At 45.6% G+C, this 10,864-nt stretch overlaps 1 protein-coding gene across 1 annotated transcript in view; it reads right to left on the reverse strand.

The window, feature by feature from the left end:
• LOC106810593 (calcium-dependent secretion activator 1-like) overlaps positions 1-10,864 on the reverse strand; it is a 25,022-nt gene that overhangs the window by 1,946 nt on the left and 12,212 nt on the right. The window lies entirely within an intron of this gene.

Consider the following 10,864-nt stretch of genomic DNA (forward strand, 5'->3'; position numbering starts at 1 on the left):
GCATGAATCGACTTCACGTTGGATTTTTTTATTTTTTTGAAAATATTTTTTTTGATATTTTATTTTAATTTTTGATTTGCGAACAGATCACAAATAACAATTCTTTGCACACGCCTGCTTTAATAATGGACTCGGTCCGGCGTTTAGCTGCGAACAACAAACGTCTCCATTTTTAGGCCTGAAGGAATAAAACAACCATAGAAAATTCGCATTATTCTCCTAGAGAAGCAAGAGTCCATTCTAGTGTCCATTTTAAAGCAGCCGTGTCAAAACTTTCTTTAATTGTGGAGTCGGCAAACAAAAATTAAAAATAAAATCTACAAGAATATTTCAAAAAATATAAAAAATCCCAACGTGATAATCGATCGGTGCGAATGCATTGATTTGGACCCGTTGATGTCATTATATATGAACATTTGAGTTGCCTCTCCTCTGTTCCAAGTCTTAGCCAATTCTCCTTTCCAAGCTCCCTCAGAAAGCCAAGCATGTTTACCATTCACGGACTCTCTGGTTGCAGCTCTGGCGGTTCTAAAACTCCTCAATCAGATAGCCATGCAGTAGCAATCTAACACTCTAGACGATCTGCAGCAGGATATCCGCAGGCGACGCGCGAAAACGCCGCCATAGCGCGATCTAACACATCTCGCTGCCCCACTCCCAATCATTTTTCCGCCAGGTCCCTTTGCGGTTATAGACTAAGGCCCAGGTTCTCCCCAGGATGAAATTCAAACAGGGGAGGGGAGGGGAGGGGAGGGGGGAGGGGGAGGGGGAAACTAGGGGGGTCCCGGGGGGGGGCGTGTATTTTTACCGTACGACTAATTAATGCGTAAAATCGCCTCCACATCCATACAGACGGTATTTGGGGTTCTTGTATATATAAGATAGCCGAGTCGGTGTACAGTTACAGTTAGTTACAGGTTAACTGTGCCACTGTCAGGTAACGTTGTGGAGCTGTCTGCAGTGCAGTGCGTGGTACGGTAAAAATACACGGCGTTGGGTTCCTGGTCGAAGACGGCAATTATTGACGGTCGATTCCCGCGCTGGCAAACTTTTATTGTGGTGGCAGATTAAACGGGGCGGAGGTAATTCCAAAACGGAGGCGCAACGATTCAAACAGCGGGGAGTTTTCCCAAACGGGCGCGCGCGGCGCGCCCGTTGCGCGCAACGTTAGGGAGAACCCTGAAAGCCGTATAATCGCTCAATTCAGCAGTTGTGGCGATTCCACAAGCCTTTTCACTACGCCGGTAGGTAGACCATTTCATAGAAATGCTCGTAATTGTTCGTTGCTGTCACGCGCTTCGTTTTCCTGTAGAAAAGCGAGTTTCCATTTTGGGTGTTGTCATGCCCTGACATTATTTTTGAACGTATCGCGTTCCCATAGATGGTGCCACGATGCCATGTTCATGGCATTTTCACGCAGTTTTTCTTCACGAGCGGCGCTAGACTGCTGCCGGTGCACACGCTGCCTAACTATAAGTTCAGTGTAGCCAAGATGACTTGCGGAGTGAAGGTCCGTACCAGTCTAGCTGCTATCGATGATAGACCGGATCTGATCCATGATGAAGACCGGATGTTCTGATTTTTCCGATGATACGACATAGTTACAGCATCTACATATGCATAGAGCTAGGCATAGAGCATAGAGCATATATAATATACTTTCGGATTCATACATATCCATCGATATTGCATCCATGCATATATCATGCCACTGTGTTTAGTGCATAGAACTGTAAGGTTGTTTTGAATGTGACGAGTCCAAAAGCCAGCACAGATTTACTTCCAATCGAACGTCATCCACGCCAGCGTGGGCAACCGTCTACCAACTCCAGTACTCAGTAGTACGGACGTCGGTGTTGTTTACTGTTACTCTAGCTACACAAAAAATTGTGTTACACAGGTCTTCTAACCCTTGCAAATACGCGTTTGTTGGCAGCTAGTAGTAGTACTAGCTCTAGTACTATACTATGTGGTATTATATTAGTACTAGTAGTCTCTAGTAGCTGTAGTGGCATGATATAGTAGTAAACTTAGTCTAGTACTAGTACTTAGTCTAGATAACCGACCAGGCTGTGTGGCTAACGTCAATATAGGTATTCTAACTCTAGCAATACCGTTTCTTGGAGGCTAGTAGTCTAGTACTAGTAACTAGTACTAGTACTAGTGATTAGTGCAGTAGTGCTAGTACTAATAGTAGTACTACGTACTACTATACTAATTATTGTAACATGTACTTGTAGTAATCTAATAGTAAGTAAAGAATATTCATAGGTCTGCATACAATTGAATTTCTCCTGGTCAACGTCAATGTGACTTCGTAATGCTAACAGCGCCCAGTCTCAGCCATACAAATAAGCAGCTTAATTTTTAACAGGGCTGCAATTCGTGACATATATATTAGAAATAGCAACTCCAGATCAGACGGCATCGCACATGTGTCATCTCGCTTCTTCTGCACAGATAGGCCTGCAAGCATTTGCACGACTAGCTTATACTGTAGACCAATTGCTTTTAGTTTGGATAGTAACAATAGAGTGGTCAATTGTTATGGCGATGCTTTTTCTATATGTAAAACTAGCATCCCAGTGAAATACCGTTATCTGGCTTCATTGCAATGTCATCGCGTTAACTGAATGAAGGCTGTATGTGTAGAATGAACTTTCATGGACCGTATAATTGCTGAATTCAGCAGTTGTGGCGGATTCACAAGGCCTTTTTCACTACGCACGTAGGTAGACATTTCGATAGAAATGGTCGTAATTGTTCGTTGTGCTGGTCGGCGCGCTGGTTTTCGCTCTAGAAAACCGAGTTACCTATTTTTTTGGTGTTTCATGCCCTGAATTATTTTCGAACATATCGCCTTTTTCATTATTACGTCGTCATGGTTTGTGATATAGGTGAACAATTTCTATTTACATGAATAGAGGCGTATTATTTCCCGCATGTATTATATAAAACACCAGCTATGTATCCGCGTGCGGCTGCCGCTTGTTACATGAAGCCGCTGACGCATAATAAAATACAATTCATATAAAGGTTTATACAACACAGTGTAGAAGTAGAAGGTGTGACACTTTTATGATGATTTCATTGAACTGCATAAGAGCAGCAGCTCAATGCAGCTGAGCTGTTCCATTGTATTCCCGTAAAATTATCGACTGGCTCGGCTGGCAGCGTATGGATGCAGTGCGCCGGGCCTATGCATTCGGCGCAGCGGATCCATAGCTGGCCAGCGCTGCATACTGTCGTAGGGACGTTCCCATGCCGGCTCTGGCGTCGTAACGTAAATACACCCGGCCCCCCCGGACCCCCCTACCGTTTCCCCCCTCCCCCTCCCCCCCTCCCCCTCCCCCTACCCCTCCCCTCCCCCTGTTTGAATTTCATCCTGGGGAGAACCCTGGGCTTTAGTCTATAACCAGAAGGGACCTGGGTAAAATGATTGGAGTGGGGGCAGCGAAGATGTGTTAGATCGCCGCTAGGCGGCGTTTTCGCGCGCGTCGCGCGGATATCCTGCTGCAGATCGTCTAGAGTGTTAGATGTACTGCATGGCTATCTGATTGAGGAGTTTTAGACTGCAGGCTGCAACAGAGAGTCCAGTGAATGTAACACATGTTGGCTTTCTGAGGGAGCTTGGAAAGGAGAATTGGCTAAGACTGGTAACAGAGGAGAGGCAATCAAATGTTATATATAATGACATCAAGGTCAAATCAATGCATTCACCGATCGATATCACGTTGGGATTTTTTATATTTTTTGAAAATATTTTTTAGATATTTTATTTTAATTTTTTGTTTGCCGATCACAATAAAAAGTTTTGACACGGCTGTTTAAAATGGACTAGAATGGACTCTGCTTTCTCAGAGAATACGAATTTCTAGGTGTTTATATACCTTCAAGGCCTAAAAAAAGACGTTTGTTTCCGCTAACCCGACCGAGTCCATTTTAAACAGCCGTGTCAAAACTTTTTATTGTGATCGGCAAACAAAAAATTAAAATAAAATATCAAAAAAATATTTTCAAAAAATAAAAAAAATCACAACGTGATATCGATCGGTGAATGCATTGATTTGACCTTGAAGTCATTATATTTATGGGCTGTTATACGTATAAAACAAGTATTGTTAGAATACAAAAGAAAATAAAGAATATTTGATAACAAGTTTTGCCTGCCTACCGTGTCCAATTTATTTCAGCTCGTTAGCGGAAACAAACGTTTTTTTTAGGCCTTAGGCACACCTACGCTGAAGGAAAGAGCACATCAAATTGAGTGACAGTGACACTGTCACAAATAACTGAGGAGGAAGACCTGGGTATAGGCGCTACGTGATGTAGTGGCAACAGATTAGTTTCTAGGGATTCGGTGAAAATAGCACCATGTTAGCTATGAACAGTTAGCGGTGAACGACTTATCACTCTCATGAGAACCATCTAACTTTCTCTTTGTCTTGAAAGATGATCTGATATTTTAGTATTGCTAGTATATTTGAAATTGTTATATATATATATATATAATTATATATATAAAAAATATCAATAAAAGTGTCAACACCTTCTACTTCTACACTGTGTTGTATAACTTTTATTATGAATTGTATTTTATTATGCGTCAGCGGCTTCATGTAACGAGCGGCAGCCGCAGCGGATACATAAGCTGGGTTTTATAATAATACATGCGGAAATAATACGCCTCTATTCATGTAAATAGAAATGTTCACCTATATACAAACAATGACGACGTAATAATGACAAAAGGCGATATGTTCGAAAATAATGTCAGGGCATGAAACACCAAAAATGGTAACTCGGTTTTCTAGAGGAAAACCAAGCGCGCCGACCAGCAAACGAACAATTACGACCATTTCTATGAAATGTCTACCTACGTGCGTAGTGAAAAGGCTTGTGGAATCGCCACAACTGCTGAATTCAGCAATTATACGGTCCATGAAGTCATTCTACACATACAGCCTTCATTCAGTTAACGGATGACATTGCCAATGAAGCAGATAAACGGTATTTCACTGGGATGCTAGTTTTACATATAGAAAAAGCATCGCATACAATTGACCACTCTATGTTACTATCCAAACTAAAAGCAATTGGTCTACAGTATAAGCTAGTCGTGAAATGCTTGCAGGCCTATCTGTGCAGAAGAAGCGAGATGACACATGTGCGATGCCGTCTGATCTGGAGTTGCTATTTCTAATATATATGTCAACGATATTGCAGCCGCTGTAAAAAATAAGCTGTTATTGTATGGTGATGACTGGGCGCTGTTAGCATTACGAAGTCACATTGACGTTGACCAGGAGAAATTCAAATTGTATGCAGACCTATGAATACTTCTATTACTTACTATTAGTATTACTACAAGTACATGTTACAATAATTAGTAGTAGTAGTACGTAGTACTACTATTAGTACTAGCACTACTGCCACTAATCACTAGTACTAGTACTAGTTACTAGTACTAGACTACTAGCTCCAAGAAACGGTATTGCTAGAGTTAGAATACCCTATATTGACGTTAGCCACACAGCCTGGTCGGGTTACTAGACTAAGTACTAGTACTAGACTAAGTTACTACTATATCATGCCACTACAGCTACTAGAGACTACTAGTACTAATACTAATACCACATAGTATAGTACTAGAGCTAGTACTACTACTAGCTGCAACAAACGGTATTTGCAAGGGTTAGAAGACCTGTGTAAACACAATTTTTTGTGTAGTAGAGTAACAGTAAACAACACCGACGTCCGTACTACTGAGTACTGGAGTGGTAGACGTTTGCCACGCTGGCGTGGTAGACGTTCGATGGAAAGTAATCTTTGCTGCTTTTGACTCGTCACATCAAACAACCTTACAGTTCTATGCACTACAACACAGTGGCATGATATATGCATGGATGCAATATCGATGGATATGTATGAATCCGAAAGTATATATATATGCTCTATGCTCTATGCCTAGCTCTATGCTATATGTAGATGCTGTAACTATGTCGTCATCATCGGAAAAATCAGAACATCCGGTTCATCATGGATACAGATCCGGTCTATCATCGATAGAGCTAGACTGGTACGGACCTTCACTCCGCCAAGTATCCTTGGCTACACTGAACTTATAGTTAGTGCAGCGTGTGCACCGGCAGCAGTCTAGCAGCCGCGTGAAGAAAAACTGCGTGAAAATGCCATGAACATGGCATCGTGGCACCATCTATGGGACGCGATACGTTCAAAAATAATGTCAGGGCATGAAACACCCAAAATGGAAACTCGCTTTTCTACAGGAAAACGAAGCGCGCTGACCAGCAAACGAACAATTACGAGCATTTCTATGAAATGTCTACCTACGTGCGTAGTGAAAAGGCTTGTGGAATCGCCACAACTGCTGAATTGAGCGATTATACGGCTTCAGGGTTCTCCCTACGTTGCGCAAACGGGGCGCGCGCGCGCCCCGTTTGGGAAAACTCCCCGCTGTTTGAATCGTTGCGCCTCGTTTGAATTACCTCCGCCCCGTTTAAATTCCACCACAATAAAAGTTTGCCAGCGCGGGAATCGACCGTCAAGAATTGCCGTTCGACCAGGACACCCAACGCGTGTATTTTTACCGTACCACGCATGCACTGCAGACAGTCCACAAGTTAACCTGACAGTGCACAGTTAACCTGTAACTAACTGTAACTGTACACCGACTCGGCTATCTTAGTATTCACCAAACTCTCAATGAAATCATGCACGAATTACAAATTTGCTGTTCTCGTTTTCTGCGTTACCGTGTGCATCTCTCGAATTGTTCTCTGGTTAGCGCCGCAGACATCTATCACGGTGCCAGCCAATGCATACCACCCGCACCGTAGAATCAGGTCAGAGTCTGTATACACAGCCCGCTCATACTTAGCGTAAACAGCAGTGTTGTTAGTACTAATGCCAACGTTAAAAGTCTGTTTTAGAGAAGCTTGTGGATGCCAGTCAGATAGTAACAAGGAGAAATGACAATGACAGAAACGTGCTGCTGAATTATTGACATAAAAACTCAATATTTATTAACAGAATTGCAACCCCTTTTGTTTTAATTATGTTCGCTTGTTTTGTAGACGCCATTTCTAATTTTGAGAGTCACCACTCGCAAAAATGTGATTGCTGATTATGCCGTGGCCGAGAGCTGCCACTACAATTTTACCTCTGAAATAATAAAAGCAAAAAAAAAAAAAATTTAAAAAATCAAAATCAAATTCAAGAACGAAATTCAAAATCGAAATCAAGAATCAAAATCAAATCAAAATCAAATTCAAAATAAAACGAAAGTCAAAATGCGAAGATCAAAATCAAAATCAAAATCAAAATCAAAAATCAATATCAAAATCACAAATGCAAAATCAAAATAAAAATGCCAAAACGAAATCAAAATCGAATTCGAAATCAAAATCAAAATCAAAATTCAAAACGGAAATCAAAATCAAAATCAAAATCAAAATTTCAATAAGGAAAACGATAATCAAGAATCAAAAAATCAAAATCAAAATCAAAATTAAAATCAAAAGCTAAAAGTATTGAAATGAGTTTACGGTACCGCGTGGCGAGCAGCTCCAAAGTGAAATCAGGAAGTCTTTTGCGTGGCGAGCAGCTGCCAAACGTCGTGAAATCATTTTCGCGGGTGGCCAGAGAAGCTGCCAATATAGGACTGAGGGTACCCGTTCGCCCACCTTCACTTCGCATATATCCTTCGCCTGCCTACAGCTGAAGTTAGTGCGGGGGGGGCCCTATTTAGTTAGAAGTGGAACTATACGCACGGCGGCCGACTGTGGATAAGATTCCAATATGGCTATAACGCACGGGCGGCCGTAATTGGCCGACTCAATTTGGCTAGGAATGAGGAAGGGCGAGAAGGGAAGCTGAGGAGAAGGAGGAAGGAGAGAAGGGGAAGTGGTGAAGAAGGAGGAGGGAAGACCTGCCGTGAAGAAGGAGCTGAGGGGGAGAATCGCTGGTGGAGAAGAAGAATGGGGAGAGAGCGAGAAAGTCACGCTGCTGGAGAAGGAGCGGAATGGAGAAGGGAGAAGGTGGTGGAGAAGAGGTAAGGGAGAAAGCTCTGGCTGGCTGGAGAAGGAGGAGAGGGAGAGAGTGAAGTGGTGGTGGAAAGGGGCGGGACGAAGCTCCGCGTGAGTGCAGGGGAGAAGAAAGAAGGTAGGTGGGAGGGAGGGGCAGAAAAGGGAGAAGGTCGGTGGAGGAGCGGGAGAGGGACGAGATGGCATGGTGGAGGAGGGACGGAAGCTGCGTGGAGCAAGGAAGGAAGGAGAGACAGCGAGCCGGGGAGAAGGGGACGCTGGTGCGAGGAGCCGGCGAGAAGGGAGTAAGGGGTATAAGGAGCGTGGGGAAAAAGCGAAGCTGGTGGAGGAGGATGGGCCGGCGAGATAATGGAGAACGGTGAACTGGCAGGAGGGGTGGAAACAGCTGCGGCTATGGAGAAGCATGGAAGGGGAGAAGAAGCGCGAGGAAGGTGTGTGAAGAAGGAGGAGGGGAGAATGGTGCCGACGAAGGAGGTTGAGGGCCGGCAGAATGCTTGTGGTGGGAGGATATGGAGGGTAACAGCGGAGAAGAGGGAGGAAGGTGCTGGAGAAGTGTTTTTGCGACGGATGGAGAAGCCTGGTGGCAGGAGGAGCGGGGAGAAGGCTGGCTGCGAGAAGCGAGGATAGGAGAGGCAGGGGAGAGAAGCGGCCAGCCTGTGTGACTTGAGGAGGAGGGTGAGAAGGGAGAAAGCTGGTGGAGGAGAGCGCCAGGAGAAGTGTCTGTCGTAGCTTCCTACTCACCACTCCCCAGCTTCTCCCTCTCCACCAGACCACGCTTCTCCCTTCTCCCCCCTTTGCTCTCCGGTGTCTTCTTACTCAGCTTCAATCATTCCTCTCCTTCGCACCCCCTTCCTCCTCCTCCTTAGACCGCCAGCTTCTTCCTTCTCCCCCATCCGCTCCACCCCATCTAAGCCTCCCTTTTCCCCTCCGCCCTCTCTCTTCCCTCTCCCGTCTCTCCTCCTTCCTCCAAACCCCCCAGTTCCCTCCCATCCCTCATCGCCTACCCACCACTCCTTGCTTTCCACCCTCCAGCTTCTCCCCTTCCTCCTTCTTTACCACCTTCTTCTTCTCCCATCTACTTCCTTCCTGTCACTCCACCAGCTTTTTTCCCTCGCTCCACAACCGTTCTCCCTCTTCTCCCTCCTCCTCCATCACTCACCCACTCCTTCTCCCCCTCCCTTATCCCCTCTTCTCCTTCTCCGTCTCCTACCTCACAGCCTCCCTTCTCCCCCCTCCTTCTCCCCTTCCCTCCTCTCACACCAGCTTCTCCCAGCCTCCGTTCTCCACCCAGCTCTCGCCTCGTCCTTCTCTACCACCTTGTCCTTCCTCCCCTTCCTCCTTCTCCACCCGAGCTTTTTCCCCTCCTCCACAACCTTGCTGCCCTTCTCCCCCTCCTCCTCCACCAGCTCCCTTCTCCACCCTCCTATTATTCCCCTTCTCCCTTCTCCTCCTCCTCCTCCACCAGCTCCCTTCTTCCCCCTCCTTCTCCCTTCCTCCTTCTCGCCCCTCCTTCTCCACAGCGTTCAGCTCCCCTCCTCCTTCTCTACCGACCTTCTTCCTTCTCCCTCCTCCTTCTCCACCAGCTTTTTCCCCCTCCACAACCTTCTCCCTTCTCCCCCTCCGTCCTCCCACCAGGCTCCCTTGCTCCCCCTCCCTACCCTTCTCCCCCTCCTCCCTCCACCCACCTCCTTCTCCCCCTCCTTCGTCCCCTGCCTTCTGCCACCCACCTTGCTCCCCCCCTCCTCCTCTCCACCAGCTTCTCCCCTCCCCCTCCTCTCGTACCAGCTCTCCCTTCTCCCACCCTCCTCCGTCCACCAAGCTCCCTTCTCTCACCCTCCTTATCTCCCTTTCCCCCTTCTCCACCAGCTCTCGCCCTCCTCCTTCATCTACCCAGCTTCTGCACCCTCCTCCATCACCAGTTCTCCCTTCTCCCCTACGTCTCCTCCACCAGCCTTCTTCCCCTCCTTCTCCCACCACCCCTTCGCTCTTTCTCCCCCTCCTCCTTCTCCTCCAGCTTCTCCCTTCTCCTCATTCCTAGCCATATTGGAAGTCGGCCATACGGCCGGGCGCGTCCGCGTTAATAGCCCATATTGAACATCTTATCCACGACCGGCCGCCGTGCGTATTAGTCACTTTCCAATAACCAGGGCCCCCGCCCCACTAACTTCAGTGTAGGCGAAGGATTATATGCCGCGAGTGAAGGTGGCGCAACGGGCGTCCGAGTGCGGAGGGGGGGGTAAGCTTAGGGCAGCTCTCGCGCAACCGCGAAAACTGATTTCACTTTGCAGCGCTCGCCCAACGCGAGCAAACTGATTTCACTTGGCCAAGCTCCTCGGCCAAACGCGTAAACTCCATTTCACTTTACTTTTGATTTCTGATTTTGATTTCGTTTTTGATTTGATTTTGATGGATTATATGTATTTTGATTTTGCATCGTTTGATTGTTGCTTTTGATTTTTTGATTTCTGCATTTTCGCTTTGATTTTGATGTTTGATGTTTGATTCGTTTTGATTTGATTTTGTTTCGTATGTGGATTTGATTTGATTTTGATTTTGATTTCGTTTTGAATTTGATTTGATTTGATTTTTTTTTTTAGCCTTATTTATTTCAGAGGTAAAATTGTCAGTGGATCCCGTCGGCGCACCAATACCTCGGTATGATGTGCGTCAAATCATTTTTCTAGCTATAACCTGCAAGTAAAATCTTGTGTTTTGAAATTTGCGTACTATCAGTGATATTTCGCCACTGTCAGGTGAGACTATATATCTGCTATATTTCGTTTTCTGAGCCCAGAAAA

The sequence above is a fragment of the Priapulus caudatus genome, unplaced genomic scaffold, assembly GCF_000485595.1.
Source record: "Priapulus caudatus unplaced genomic scaffold, Priapulus_caudatus-5.0.1 Scaffold456, whole genome shotgun sequence".
NCBI classification, from domain to species: domain Eukaryota; kingdom Metazoa; phylum Priapulida; class Priapulimorpha; order Priapulimorphida; family Priapulidae; genus Priapulus; species Priapulus caudatus.